Raw genomic sequence first — 12,911 nt, 5'->3', positions numbered from 1 at the left:
ACTGAATTTTTTTTTGCTGTGTAGTGACTAAAATATACCTGGGGGTGTGTGTGGAGCAGACCTGTACTAACTTGAGACTTTATTGAAAATTGTTGTGCATAGACACTTCAGAAATGTCTATAGCTGGCTAGGTAACCCATGCAATGCATCAAACTGTCTCTTGTAAATAGTGGCAGAAAGCCAAATGTGCACAGACTGATGCTTGCTACTTAGTTGTTGAGTCTGTCTTTAAAAATATTTTCATTCTAATAAAGTGTAAGAGGAGTTTTAGGCTGGAAGATCCCAAAGGCTCCATATGAGCCATGCATAGTTATTTCTGTCTGTGCTCAAGCTTTATTTCAGTTGATTCTTTTTGCACTGCTCTTGCCATGCAGCGATCTGTAAAGGGAACCTACTCTGATACAGTTTGAAAAGTGCATTTTGTACTTGGCTCTCCCTTTAATCGAATTAATCTGGGCTTTTTTGTAGTCCTAAATGAGGCCTATGGGCTGACAATGTAGCTGTTTAAAGGGGATTTTAGGGGATAATAGCCAATGCAAATAGTGCCATGAGAATGGCAACTTGCTTTTGCACTTTCAATCACATAATAACAGCAAAGAAAGCTTTTAAAATGAATTGAAATTTTGTGGCATGCCATCTGGGATTATTTGGGGAAACAGTTCTGAATACTGTGGCTGTGTAAAAGAATGGTACTATGGGCTACTCTTAAGCTGACATGTTTCAGATGGCAACCTTATGCTAACTGCTGCAAAGTTGGCTAGCATTTTTTTTTATTATTTTCTTTCTCTTGGATTATCTGAAAAAATTCTCTTTGCTGGTATTTGGGCCTGAAAAACTTTTCTATTGTTAAAGAATTCAATTCAACCCCCTTGCAGCTGCTGATCCCTTTATTATTCCAATCGTTATGTATACGCGTCTCAGATGAATGTAGCCAAGCCTTTTAGTGCCTTAATAGGTGTCTGTATAAAGGTCATTTATTCTGTAGTACTTGTTTTAACAAAAGTTTATACACAAACAACAACTACAGCTAAAACATTCACATTAATCAATGCTCCTTGCACTGCAAAATGCAGAAGGAAAAAAAAAAAAAACCTGCTTGGAGGAAGTATGTCCAAAGCATGAGAAATATATTCTGCACAATACTGTGAAGCAGCAAATACTTTAAGACATCATCGTCAAAGGCTCTATGAAAATTATTTCATAGCTGTTTCTAGGGCAAATGATTGCAGAGATTTCTCAACACAAGCACAGCTTAGGTTGCTGGAAGGTTTAATAGACAAGAATGGATGGAAATGAGAAAACAATGATTTCTCTAGGTTCTTCCTCCCCCTCATATTAGTTTTAGAGCTGGGCTGTATGCTAGAAAGCACCTTGATCTTTTGGATGACATAACTGCCTTCTTCTCTTCCTCTTTGTCCCAGTTCCACCTGATTAGCCATTACAAACACTTGTTGAGAAATTAGGATGTATGTAAATCAGATTTTTGAGTCGTGAGAGCTTGATTAAACCTGTCTAGGGAGTTAACTCCACTTTTTAAAAGAAATATTAAAATCTATTCCTGAGTCCTACAAACCTAACTCAGTCCACGAACAATTTAAAAAAAGAAGCAGGTAAATTATAAGAACTATGGTCCAAATTCTAATCTCGGTTCTGTCTGTGTAAACCTAAAGTAAATCCATTGAGTTTGGTAGAATTAGCCCTGTTTACACACATTACTGAGCTCAGAATTTGGCATTCTAATAATAAATATTAGCTCAGCAGAAAATAAATCCTAGAGAAGCCAGGGAGGCTAAATGCCAGTTATCAGCAAGGTGAGGAATTAGATTTGTCAAGAACAGGGAATGTTCTGAGGCAACATGGAGGAGGGGGCCAGGGGACCAGCCACTTACCCAACTTCTGTTAAAAGAGCAAATATATGCAGAGCAAGTTCTGCTTGGTCATTTGCTGGTTAATATTTTTGCCAGTAATAGTTCCTTCTCCCATCCCTAAATGTCATCCAGTTTATAATAATGAAGCTATTACCACTGTTGCTAGGGACATTACACTCCATTAACTCTCACACCCTAAATTAAGCTGTATACATAGATCACAATTGCCCTGTATACAAAGCCCAACAATCAATTATAAAAGCAAAGGTCTGAGAAAATTGATGTGCATTCCACTGTGCCCTAACGATCCACAAACTTGGGCTCTGCTAGACCTAAGAGGAAGTTCCACTAGGGAGGACGCCACTGAGAATGTCCCGTCATTCAGATCTAGGGATTGTTAGCAGGAGCCATCCAGATGATCTGACAGATAACTCTTAGTGAGAGAGGAAATCTCTCCAGCAGGCAGGACTCTCCAGAGCAGTGTCACGGCCACTGAACACACACATGCAATGGAGGATCAGGGCAGTATTTATAGTGTATTCCCTGCAGCTGATGCAGCTAAGTTGGTGGGCAGCCACATACTGTGCTTACTGTAGTTTCCAGGTGGTCTTCAAAACTAGCCACATATATAGCGCGTAGTAGTAATCCAATTTGGATATCACATAGGCATGGCTAACTGTGGCAAGTCCACATCCAAGTGAAAGGGTTGCGATTTTCTTGCCAACGCAGATGAAAAAACATGCATTTGACCATTGACATCACTTGCAAATCTTGGAGCAAATGGGGCTCTAAAAGCAACCCTTAACTGGAGGCAAGCCCCACCAGTAATAATCTATAGATATCAAAATACTTTAGAAAAAGACATAAAAATCCTCATCCACATTTTACAGACAGGGAAATAGAGTCACAGAGAGTTGAATTGACTTGCCCAAGGTCACCCAATAGCAGACCTGGAAATAGAATGTTGTCTCCTGAGTCCCAGGCCTATTTCCTGTGCTATAGACCACACTGCCACTCATAAAGGGAAAAGTATGCCATGCTTTCTAATGTTTCCCCTTAACTGTTTCTTTCAATTCCTGACGCAGTTTGTCAAGATTCAGGGTGTAGGCAGTTAGGCTCTAGACTGTGACTGGGCCTGCTGTGTGGTAATATTGTTGCCCACACAGACTAGTCTAGAAACTGCTTCTATGGAAGTCAGTGGGAAAACCCCCATTGACTTGAATGAACCCTATCTGAATGATCATATGGGCCATGTCCATGTATTTAGGACTGGTCAGAACCAGGATTCCTCTTCTGTGGGAAATCCCTGAGTTAGCGCTCTCAGGACTTCCAGGCTGTCTGCCTTGGAGTGGGGAGCCTAGAAAATGTAAGAGCCCTGGTTTGAGCTGGGCCGCCCAGGGGTTCTTGTATCCTGGTTTTGCAGTGGCCTGCAGGTGAGTGAGCTGCCAGGAAATCCAAGGGGAACTTGCCTGGTATTCACTGGAAGATTTGATGATATTGACATGGTCCTGTGAAACATTTACATTTTGCCAAATCAGCATTTTCTGACAGAAAAATGGTCTGTCAGAAATTTCCCATCAGCTCTACCTGTATGTGTTGCTTTTCATCGCTGAACTTCATAGACTCATAAGGGACTGCAAGGGTCATCTAGTTTAACCCCCTGCCAAGATGCAGGATTTATCGTGTCTAAACCTTCCAAGACAGATGGCTATCCAGCCTCCTTTTGAAAACCTCAAGTGAAAGAGCTTCCACACCCTCCCTAAGCAGGCTGTTCCATTGTCCTATTGTTTTTTCAGTTAGGATTTTTTTTTCTGAGATTTAATCTAAATCTGCCATGTGGTAGTTTGAACCCACTGCCTCTTGTCCTGCCCTCTGTGGCTAGAGAGAACAACTTTTTTATGGCAGCCTTTCAAGTATTTGAAGACCACTATCATGTCCCACTTTAACCTACTATTTTTTCCAAACTAAACATACCCAGTTCCTTCAGCCTTTGCTCGGATGGCTTGCATTCCATCCCTTTGATCATCTTTGTCACTCGCCTCTGGATCCTTTCCAGTTTCTCTACATCCTCTCTGTACATTGGTGACCAAAATTTGACACAGTACTCTAGTTGAGGCCTAACCAGCACCGAGTAAAGCAGTACCATCACCTCCTGTGACTTACATGCTGTGCCTCTGTTAATGCAACCTAAAATTGCATTTGCTGTTTTTGCAACAGCATTGCATTGATGGCTCATCTTGAGGTTGTGATCCACCACAATTCCCAGATCCTTCTCAGCAGTGCTGCCGCCAAACCAATTATCCCCCATTCTATATTTATACATTTGTTTTTTCCCCCTAAGTGTAGCACCTTACATTTGCTTTGTTAAATTTCATTTCGCTTATAACCCAGTTCTCCAATTTATCAAGATCCCTCTGAATCTTAGCTCTACCCTCCAAAGTTTTGGCAGCCCCCCCCTAGATTTGTGTCATCTTCAAATTTGATCAGTATATGTTCCTGTATCCTTGTCATTAATAAAGATGTTAAACAACACTGGACAGATTCCTGTAGAGCCACACTTGAGATCTCCTCCAATATGACATCATTCCATTAATAGTTACTCTATGTTTGTGGTTGTTTAACCAATTATGTAACCACTTAATGGTAGTTCTGTCAAGCCTGCATTTCTCCAGTTTACTTATCAGAATGTCATGTGGGACTGTGTCAAAAACCATGCTGAAATCCAGATATATTATGTCCACTGCATTGCCCCTATCCACCAAACCAGTTACCCTGTCAAAAAAGGAAATCTAGCTGCTTTGGCATGATTTATTCTTAGTAAATCCATGCTATCTGCTGCTGATTACCCCTTTATCCTCCAAGTATTTGCAAATTTAATGTTTTATACAGTGCTCTAGTAGCTTCCCAAGTATCAAAGCCAGGCTGACTGGCCTATAGTTCCTTGGCTCTTCCTTTTTTTCCATTTTTAAAGATGGGCACTATGTTATCCTGCTCCAGTCTTCCAGGACCTCTCCTGTCATCCATGAGTTTGCAAATATTATTGCCAGTGGCTCTGAGATTTCTTCAGCTAATTCCTTCTGTACTTTTGGGTGAGTACCAACCGGCCCTGCTGGCTTGAATACATTCAAATTGATCAGAAGATTTCTGATGTGTTCTTTTTTTTATCCTGATCTGCATCCCTTCCCCTTTATCGTCTGTGGTAACTTTGCTAGTCGTCCAGTCACATGTTATTTTTTATGAGAAGACTGAAGCAAAGTAGGCATTGAGCAGCTCTGCTTTCTGATCATCTTCTGTTACCAGTTCACCTTCTCCATTTAGCAGCTGACCCACATTATCCTTGACTTTTCTTTTTTGTCTGACACATTTGAAGAACCCCTTCTTGTTGTCTCCAACATTACTTGCCAGCTGTAAATCACTTTTTGCCTTGCCATTCCTGATTTTTGTCCCTACACGCTCATACTATTCCCATGTATACTTCCTTGGTGATGTGCCCCTGCTTCTGTTTCCTGTGTTTATCCCTTTTGGTTTTTAGATAGTTAAAGAATTCCTTGTGCAGCCACACTCGCCTCCTGTGGCTTTTCTTATCTTTCCTCTGTGTCAGAATAGCTTCATGTTGAGCCTCCAGGATTACATTTTTTAGGAACTGCCTGTCCCCTTCAGCAAATTTTCTTTTTAATTGGTCTTTCCATGGGACCTTGCTTACTATTTCTCTGAGTAGGTTGAAATCCGCCTTTCTGAAGTCCAGTGTCCTTGTTTTGCTGTTCTCATGTCCTCTTTTCCATAGGATCTTGAATTCCATCTAATCATGATCACTTCCTCTTAAGTTCCCGACCACTTTCACATTTGCAACTAATTCATCCCTATTGGTCAAAACCAGACCCAAAATTGATGGCCTCCTAGTTGTTTCCTCAACTTGTCCCCTACACATGCTAAGAGTTTGCAGGACATATTATGTTTTACTGTAATAGTCTTCCAACAGATGTCAGAAAATCCTCCATTAATACTAGCTCATGTGTGTTAGCTAATCTTGTTAATTGCTTGTAGAATGACTCGTCCATTTCCTCTCCTGTTTTGGTCTATAATAGATCCCCACCATAACATTGCTACTGTTCTTTTCCCTTTTTATCCTCACCCAGAGACTCTCAGTAGGTCTGTTGTTCACTTCCTCTTGGACCTCTGAGCAAGTATATACATTCTTGACATTCAGCGCAACACCTCCTCCTTTTTCCCCATACCTATCCTTTTGGAACAAACTATATCCCTCAATGCTGGTACTCTAATCATGGGAGATGTCCCACCAAGTCTCTGTAATGCCAGTTAAGTCATCATTTTCTTCATATATCATGACTTCCAGTTCATCCTGCTTGTTCCCCATACTCCTAGCATTTGTATACAGGCATCAAAGATATTTTGCAGACTGTCCTGTTGCTTTTCCTCTTGCCTCTAATGCAGTTGTGATTTCTGGCCCCTTCTCCAGAAATTAGTCTCTTCCCCTTGTAGTCAGTACTTGAGCCTGGATGCGCATTGGCTGGATTTTTGTCATCCATCCCCCCACTTTCCATAAACTCCCAAGGATATTTTGCTTATAAGTGATGTAGAGAGGCACCTGCACATGGTTATATGTGCTTAAGGGAAACATAACCTGCTGATTTCTATTGAAATTCAAGCTTGGCATGTGGCTAGTGTTCAGTGGAGAAGAGAGGGCACAACTCTCAGCTGTGCCAAGCTCATGTCTGGTGCTGTTGAGCATGTGGAAGCAAAGATGGCTCTAAGATAGCTTTCCTTCCCTGATCCTAGGCTCGTTGGGAGCTGAACTGGCCTTCATCTCAGGTAACAGCAGCCACATGGCTGCTGTAATTTACACCAGCACAGACAATTCCATAGGAATCATTCAACTGGCCAGGGATCCATAGAGTGGACTGAACAACAGCCCTGTTCCTTCTGGCCCTTGTCTCATCCCTTTCCTGTCCTAGATCCTGACTCTTTGAAGCCCCAACATTTTCCTTGTTTGGGAGTAAGGGGACAAGTGGGACTGGTGTAAAGCTTTGCACAAGCCCATGATTCACTCCATGTCGAGGCAATTCTCACTTGACCGTGTAAGGTGGCTTTAAGATACTTTTCCTCTGCTTTGGTGATGCAAGGTCACTATAATGGGGCCGAGGATCTGATCCAGTTTGCTTAGGTTTGGAGAGCTGGGGAGAGATTTCCATTGACATAGTGGCATCTATACTAAATTGCTGCAGCGTTTTAAGTGTAGACCTGCCCTGAGTAAGATTCCCAGACCAGAAGAAGAGCTCTGTGTAAGCTCAAAAGCGTGTTTCTATCACCAACAGAAGTTGGTTTTATAAAAGATATTACCTCACCAACCTTGTCTCTCAATTTATTTGAAGTCAGGTACTTAATCAGCTTTGCCAGTTTTAAATATCCAGTTCCTAAATTTTATCAGATCACTAGACAGCTTTTGGGCATCTCCAAACAAATGGCTTTCACAATGCACCAATAGCCAATTATTTATTTTTTCTGAAATGAATAGTTTTTTAATATTATTCTCTTTTTCATATTGTGAGTCAATGTCAGAGCTATTTACAAAAATCTGTTATGTCTTTTATATTGTCTTTTTCATAGTTGCTTTTCCTTCTAAATCCATTAGTACTAATTTCTAATAGTTTCATAAATGCAAATTAAGCTACTGTATCAAATTAATTTTCTAATGCTGCACAATACAACATGTGCAGGCATAATATACATCTTTATTATAATGGCCAGGCATCACGTGCCTATTGCCTACCTTGAAAATCCAATTTGTCTGCGGATGGCTGCATAACAGACCAAACATTTAATTTTACATTTTGAAACACTGAATCAAATGTAAATCCAGGAGAACACAGTAGTTCAGACCTGATTTGTGACGCAAAGATTGGTCAGATGAAAAAAGGTTTCAAATAAGTAAGGTTAAAAATGCAGATAAATATTCAACAATACAAAGGTCTACTTATCTGTGGCAAGTTTTTAATTTCCTGTACTATTAATTTTTAAATATGATGCATTCTTTTGCATTGACTCATCCAATAATATTAATGTTTGAATACATTACTTTTTTACTAGTGTACTGAAGATGGTAATTATAATATGTAAAATATAGCTAAGTATTGTGTCATTCACAAATCAATTATTTTGGTTCAGTAAGATGTACGCATCTTACCCCTCACATAATATACTTCACTTAAAAGAAAAATAGCAGCAGAAATATATGTTAAAACCATTATGTAAAAATTCTGTAGAATTTGGAGGTGTTGGGGGAGGAAGCTCAGGGGGATGCTGATACATTATTTAATATTTATATTACCCTTATGCCCAGAGGCTCCAATCAGAATCATGGACACACTGTGCTAGACACTGCACAAACATGTGGGAATAAGTGGTTCCTACTCTGAAGAGCTTCTGAGCCAGCTACAGATGGCAGGATTCTTCCATTGTCCACCATGTTAGCAGGCTCAGCAGCACACAGGCAGCCCTGCCAGGGAGATGCTGACTGATTTTTTGCTGCTTCACTGTGACATGTGCAGCTTGTGAATTCTGTTCTGAATATAAGAAATGTAGGAGTGCTTCTCTGGTCAGAGGGAAACTAGGATCTAGGACAGAGTGGTCTTTGCAGGGAATCCTTCAGCACAGCCAGACATGAGACAAAGCTTGGGCTGAGGTTTACATTTTGCTATTGTTCTGAGTTACACGTAAATCTAGCCCCCAAGAAGTGGGTAAATTTAGACTAAATATAGTGGGGCTGATTCTGGCTCATGCTTTGGCCCCTTTATGCCATCACCATGGTGTACAAGAGCCACAAAAGGCTGAAGCGAATTCCTCTGGTACTGGAGCTATGTAGGGCTGATATAAACAGCTCTACACTGTTTCCCTTTGCCATGGCACAGGCAGCGTGTCAAAGGCAAAGTGGAGCTGTGGGTTGATTGGGGGTGGGAGGAGCCATGCTTATTACACTTTAGGGCAGCGGTTCCCAAACTCTAACACGTTGTGCACCACCAATATAAAACGCCACCACTTGTAGTACCACCACTAATTTTGTATAAACAGACTATGTACGAAAACCGTCTTAAAACCTAAGTGTTCTTAAAACACACTGTATCAATAGCATAGCTGTGTATATAAAAAGCTGTAGTCTTGCAAAATATTATTAAATGCATTATAAACATAACCCATCTGTGATGGCAGAGTGGAACAATTTTTTAAAAAGAATTTCAAGAATTTGTTAAAAGAGTTAGGATATGTCTTTGGGATGGGTTGAGCGGAAGTGGAGACCCACTCAATTGATCTGGAAACCGACTTAATAAATCTACCCACAGAAAAACAGTAACACTGCATTGATGGGAGGGCATTTCCCATCAATGCAGCATAGTGGGGTCACCACGTTCATTAGAATTTAGGAAGTCGAGGGGAGATACGCAAGCTACTCTACATAGCTTGCATATCTCTCCTTGACTGCCACTGAATTTTGCGGTAAGTGTAGACCAGGCCTTTATTAGTTGGTGGACGTGTACCATTCGGAGGTGTACTACTGGTGGTACACGTACCACAGTTTGGGAAACGCTGCTCTAGGGACTTCGACTGCTAAGCAGCTGATAAGTAGGCCTGGGGAGGCTGCCATAAATTAGGCCAGCTTGAGGCCACTTTAACTGACACCCAAGTTCACTTCATCCTGCGCAGTATCCCAAAAACTTGCCATGATGCGACAGGATCTAGCCCCCTGTGTGTAATTTTAGTGCAGAGCAAGGTAGGAACTCCACCTCTTTACAAAGCTTTAGACCTCAAGATCACCGCATCTAACATGCACTAGTGATTAGACAGAGTGCCAAATTCATTTTCTCTTGCGATTCAGACCACACTTGATGCACTTTCACAAGAAGATATGCCAGTTTATTTATCTACTGGGTCATGCAACCTAACAACATTAAATATTAAATATTAAACAATTGTATAGTGTCATTCACAAATACAATACTCTATGGCATTAAAATAGTCTGAACCATAGCAAAAATATTATTTTAAGTCTTGGTGATTTTTCTTTCAGGTAATAAAATGTTATATATTTTGTGCTTTATATATGTAAAGCACAATGACTGACATATTTAATTTCCCCTGGGTAAATCATACACATTGGAAGATAATGGAGTTATACCATGGGTGAATTTGACCCACTAGTTTACCAGTTTATTTTTGGATGTATCCTGGAAAAATTCTAGTTTGAGCAACTATATTTTCCCTACTTAAACTCCTCTGTACAGATTCAGGTACCTAGGACTTTCTTGTTGGGTCACGTGCTTTCTTTCCTGTGTAACGTCTTGATCCAACACCCTTTGAAATCAATGACTCTGAATCACAGATGAGAAACACTGAATCCTCTGCAGCAGCAGGGCAGCTTTCGGAGACAGGCTGTTCCAACACAATTTCCTCTTGGGGTTGGAGCTGATGAGGAAAAGGCAGAAGGTGTGTGATCAGCATATCTTGTGTAGGCTAGAGAAGCATGGGTACTAACAGTGAAGATCTGTAGATATGAGGCAATATGTAGACTTTTTTGATAGGGTAAACTGGCTTATTAAGGATCAGCCCCAAGTCCAGCACATGACATTCTGGGGGTTTTAGTTCCCAGGGGGTCTGATTGGCATTTGTAGCCTAAAGCAAGAAATGCTGGGAAAGGCAGCAGTGCTTTGAATAAACTCCCTCCCCTTACAATGAAGGATTCCTAGAGAAAGAACAGCCTGCTGCTAGGATTCTCCAGTGAGTGAGGTCAAGGCAGGACCTGCCTGAGTGCTCACAGATGAGAGGAAGCAGGGAAGGAACCTGAAATGTGCTGTGCTGAAGAAGCCTGTGGAAGGACTGGGAGGAGGCCTAAGAGACAGGCTGGCATAGGTGGTATCTTTGAGGGAGAAGTGAAGTGAACATCTGGAATGGATGGATGCTTCATTGCTTTAGGGTTTCAGAGCTGGCATTTGGGGTAAAAGGAGCACCTAGTGGTGCCACTTGCTGATGTCCCTTGTCATGTGGCATAGACCCCTGCAAAAAAGGGAAGAAGGTCACACACACCCTGAATAGAGGGCTATGGCCTACGTAATGCAACTGGGTGAAGACTTTTTGTTTGAACTCGTGTTTACCCAGAAGGGGGTGGAGTATTTTTAATGAAGTCAAAGGCAAAATTTATCTATCCAGTGACAGGGAGACTAGTGATCAGCAGGGAAGCTAAGGCCAGGCTGCACTGTGACTGGAAGAGGTAAGAGAACCTGCTGTAAGTCCCCTTGTCGTGTTCTGCTGATGGTGCTCCTTCCCCTTCACCTGACAAGCAGTGGCAGCATGACTGACCCAATTGCAATATTGCCATTGGTTCCCCCATGCCAGAAGCATTTTGTGACTCTTTGCAATGGGAATTGTAGAGCACAAAATAAAACACTGCTGCTCTGGTGGGTGGTAGTTTATATGGCAATTGTTAATGTAACAGACTGGCTAAAAGAGTCTTGTTCCCTCCTTGGGAGGGATTGAACCTGACACCTTCAACTCCAAAATCATAGGTCACTACCTCCTTGAATAATTCTGGTAGCAGTAGCATGTTTTTATCTTTCATGTCAACCAGCCACTACAGTGAAAACAGGACACATTGTTACACTGGTTTACTGATGCACTGAGTGGCATTTGACCTCTGTAGCTGGTTATGTCCCTCATTTTCTTATGTCATTCTTAAAAGTGTTCGTATGGTAGATCTAGGTACTGCAGTATGTGGTGGGAGGAATATCACTGCACAGCTTTATTCTTTGTGTATCCCAGACAACCCATTTGTATTCTGCTTCTGCAAGTTTGTTCCCAAGCAGGCTAGGAGGCAGAGGAAAAGCCGTGGCACTGCTGATGTACTGTTAAACATCAGTCACATAAGTTGCTGTTAACCTGAGCAAGCAGTGTTTTGTTTTCACTTTCCACCTTACAGTTATAACTAATATCTAAAGAGAACGTTAAGTCCTGGTGGTCACCACTACCATGGAACTGGTGAATTTTACCATTTATTTCAGCTCTTCCATGACAGTGGTGGTGGTGACCTTTCATGATCCTGTGAATTTTGCCATTTATATGGGCTCTGCTCCCACACATTAACAGTTTGGACTAGAACAAAGTGAAATTTACAGTTTCAGAGGACTAGATCAAAGTGAGCTAATCAACCATTAATCCATGGCCGCAGGGACCATACTGGTGTTCTGACCGTAGTGTGAAATTATTGGTTAATTATTTTTTTAAAAATTGTGACTGTGCTGTGAATTAGGCATAATTTTGCTGTGGTAAAATTGTATCCATATTGATGGAAGTACTTATACACTTAACTTTAAGACTGTCCGTCAGTGCTTTGCTGGATTGGGGCCTTATTGCCCTGAAATGCTGAATTAAATAACTTTTTGAAAACAAATAGTCACTATGAATGACATATCTGGTTTGTTTTGATTTGTTATAGTTGGAGATAGACCATAGCTGCAAAGCTTAGGTAAGGATCTAAGTTTCCCTGAAAGATCAGGGATTCTGATCCAGTGTTCTGATTTTGGTTTATATCTAGCATTTTCTCAAAACGAGAGATGACTCAGATGTGGAGATATAGGTATTAATTTTAGGCTGAGGCAGCATATATTTGACTGTTAAAAGTAGAATTTTAAAGAGATGGCTGCAGCTTAGCACACTTCTAACCAACAGGTGTCAGTATTGCAGTGAATTTTTAGTTTTAGGAGCTGCTCTTTCTGTGCCGTGCTATAAATTTTTGCTTTAAATTAGTGAATATTACAAAACACGCAAATAATTTAGAATTAAAGCATTCCACTTCTGGAGAATTGCTTGAAAGTAAAGGACATTTTTTCTTGTGGACTTGGAGAGGAAACAAATTAGAAGCATTATTCACAACTATAACCCTGCTACACATTGCAAAATGAAACAAAGCTCATCTCTTGCAGCAGTATGTGATAATGAAAGTGTTTTGGGATGGAAACGAAGACTGTAAAGTAATGACAG

The sequence above is a fragment of the Emydura macquarii genome, unplaced genomic scaffold (genome assembly GCF_026122565.2).
Source record: "Emydura macquarii macquarii isolate MOO-44397 ecotype Brisbane River unplaced genomic scaffold, CSIRO-AGI_Emac_v2 contig_2636, whole genome shotgun sequence".
Lineage (NCBI taxonomy): Eukaryota > Metazoa > Chordata > Testudines > Chelidae > Emydura > Emydura macquarii.
The sequence above is the reverse complement of the archived record's forward strand: the minus strand, read 5'-3'. Positions refer to the sequence as shown.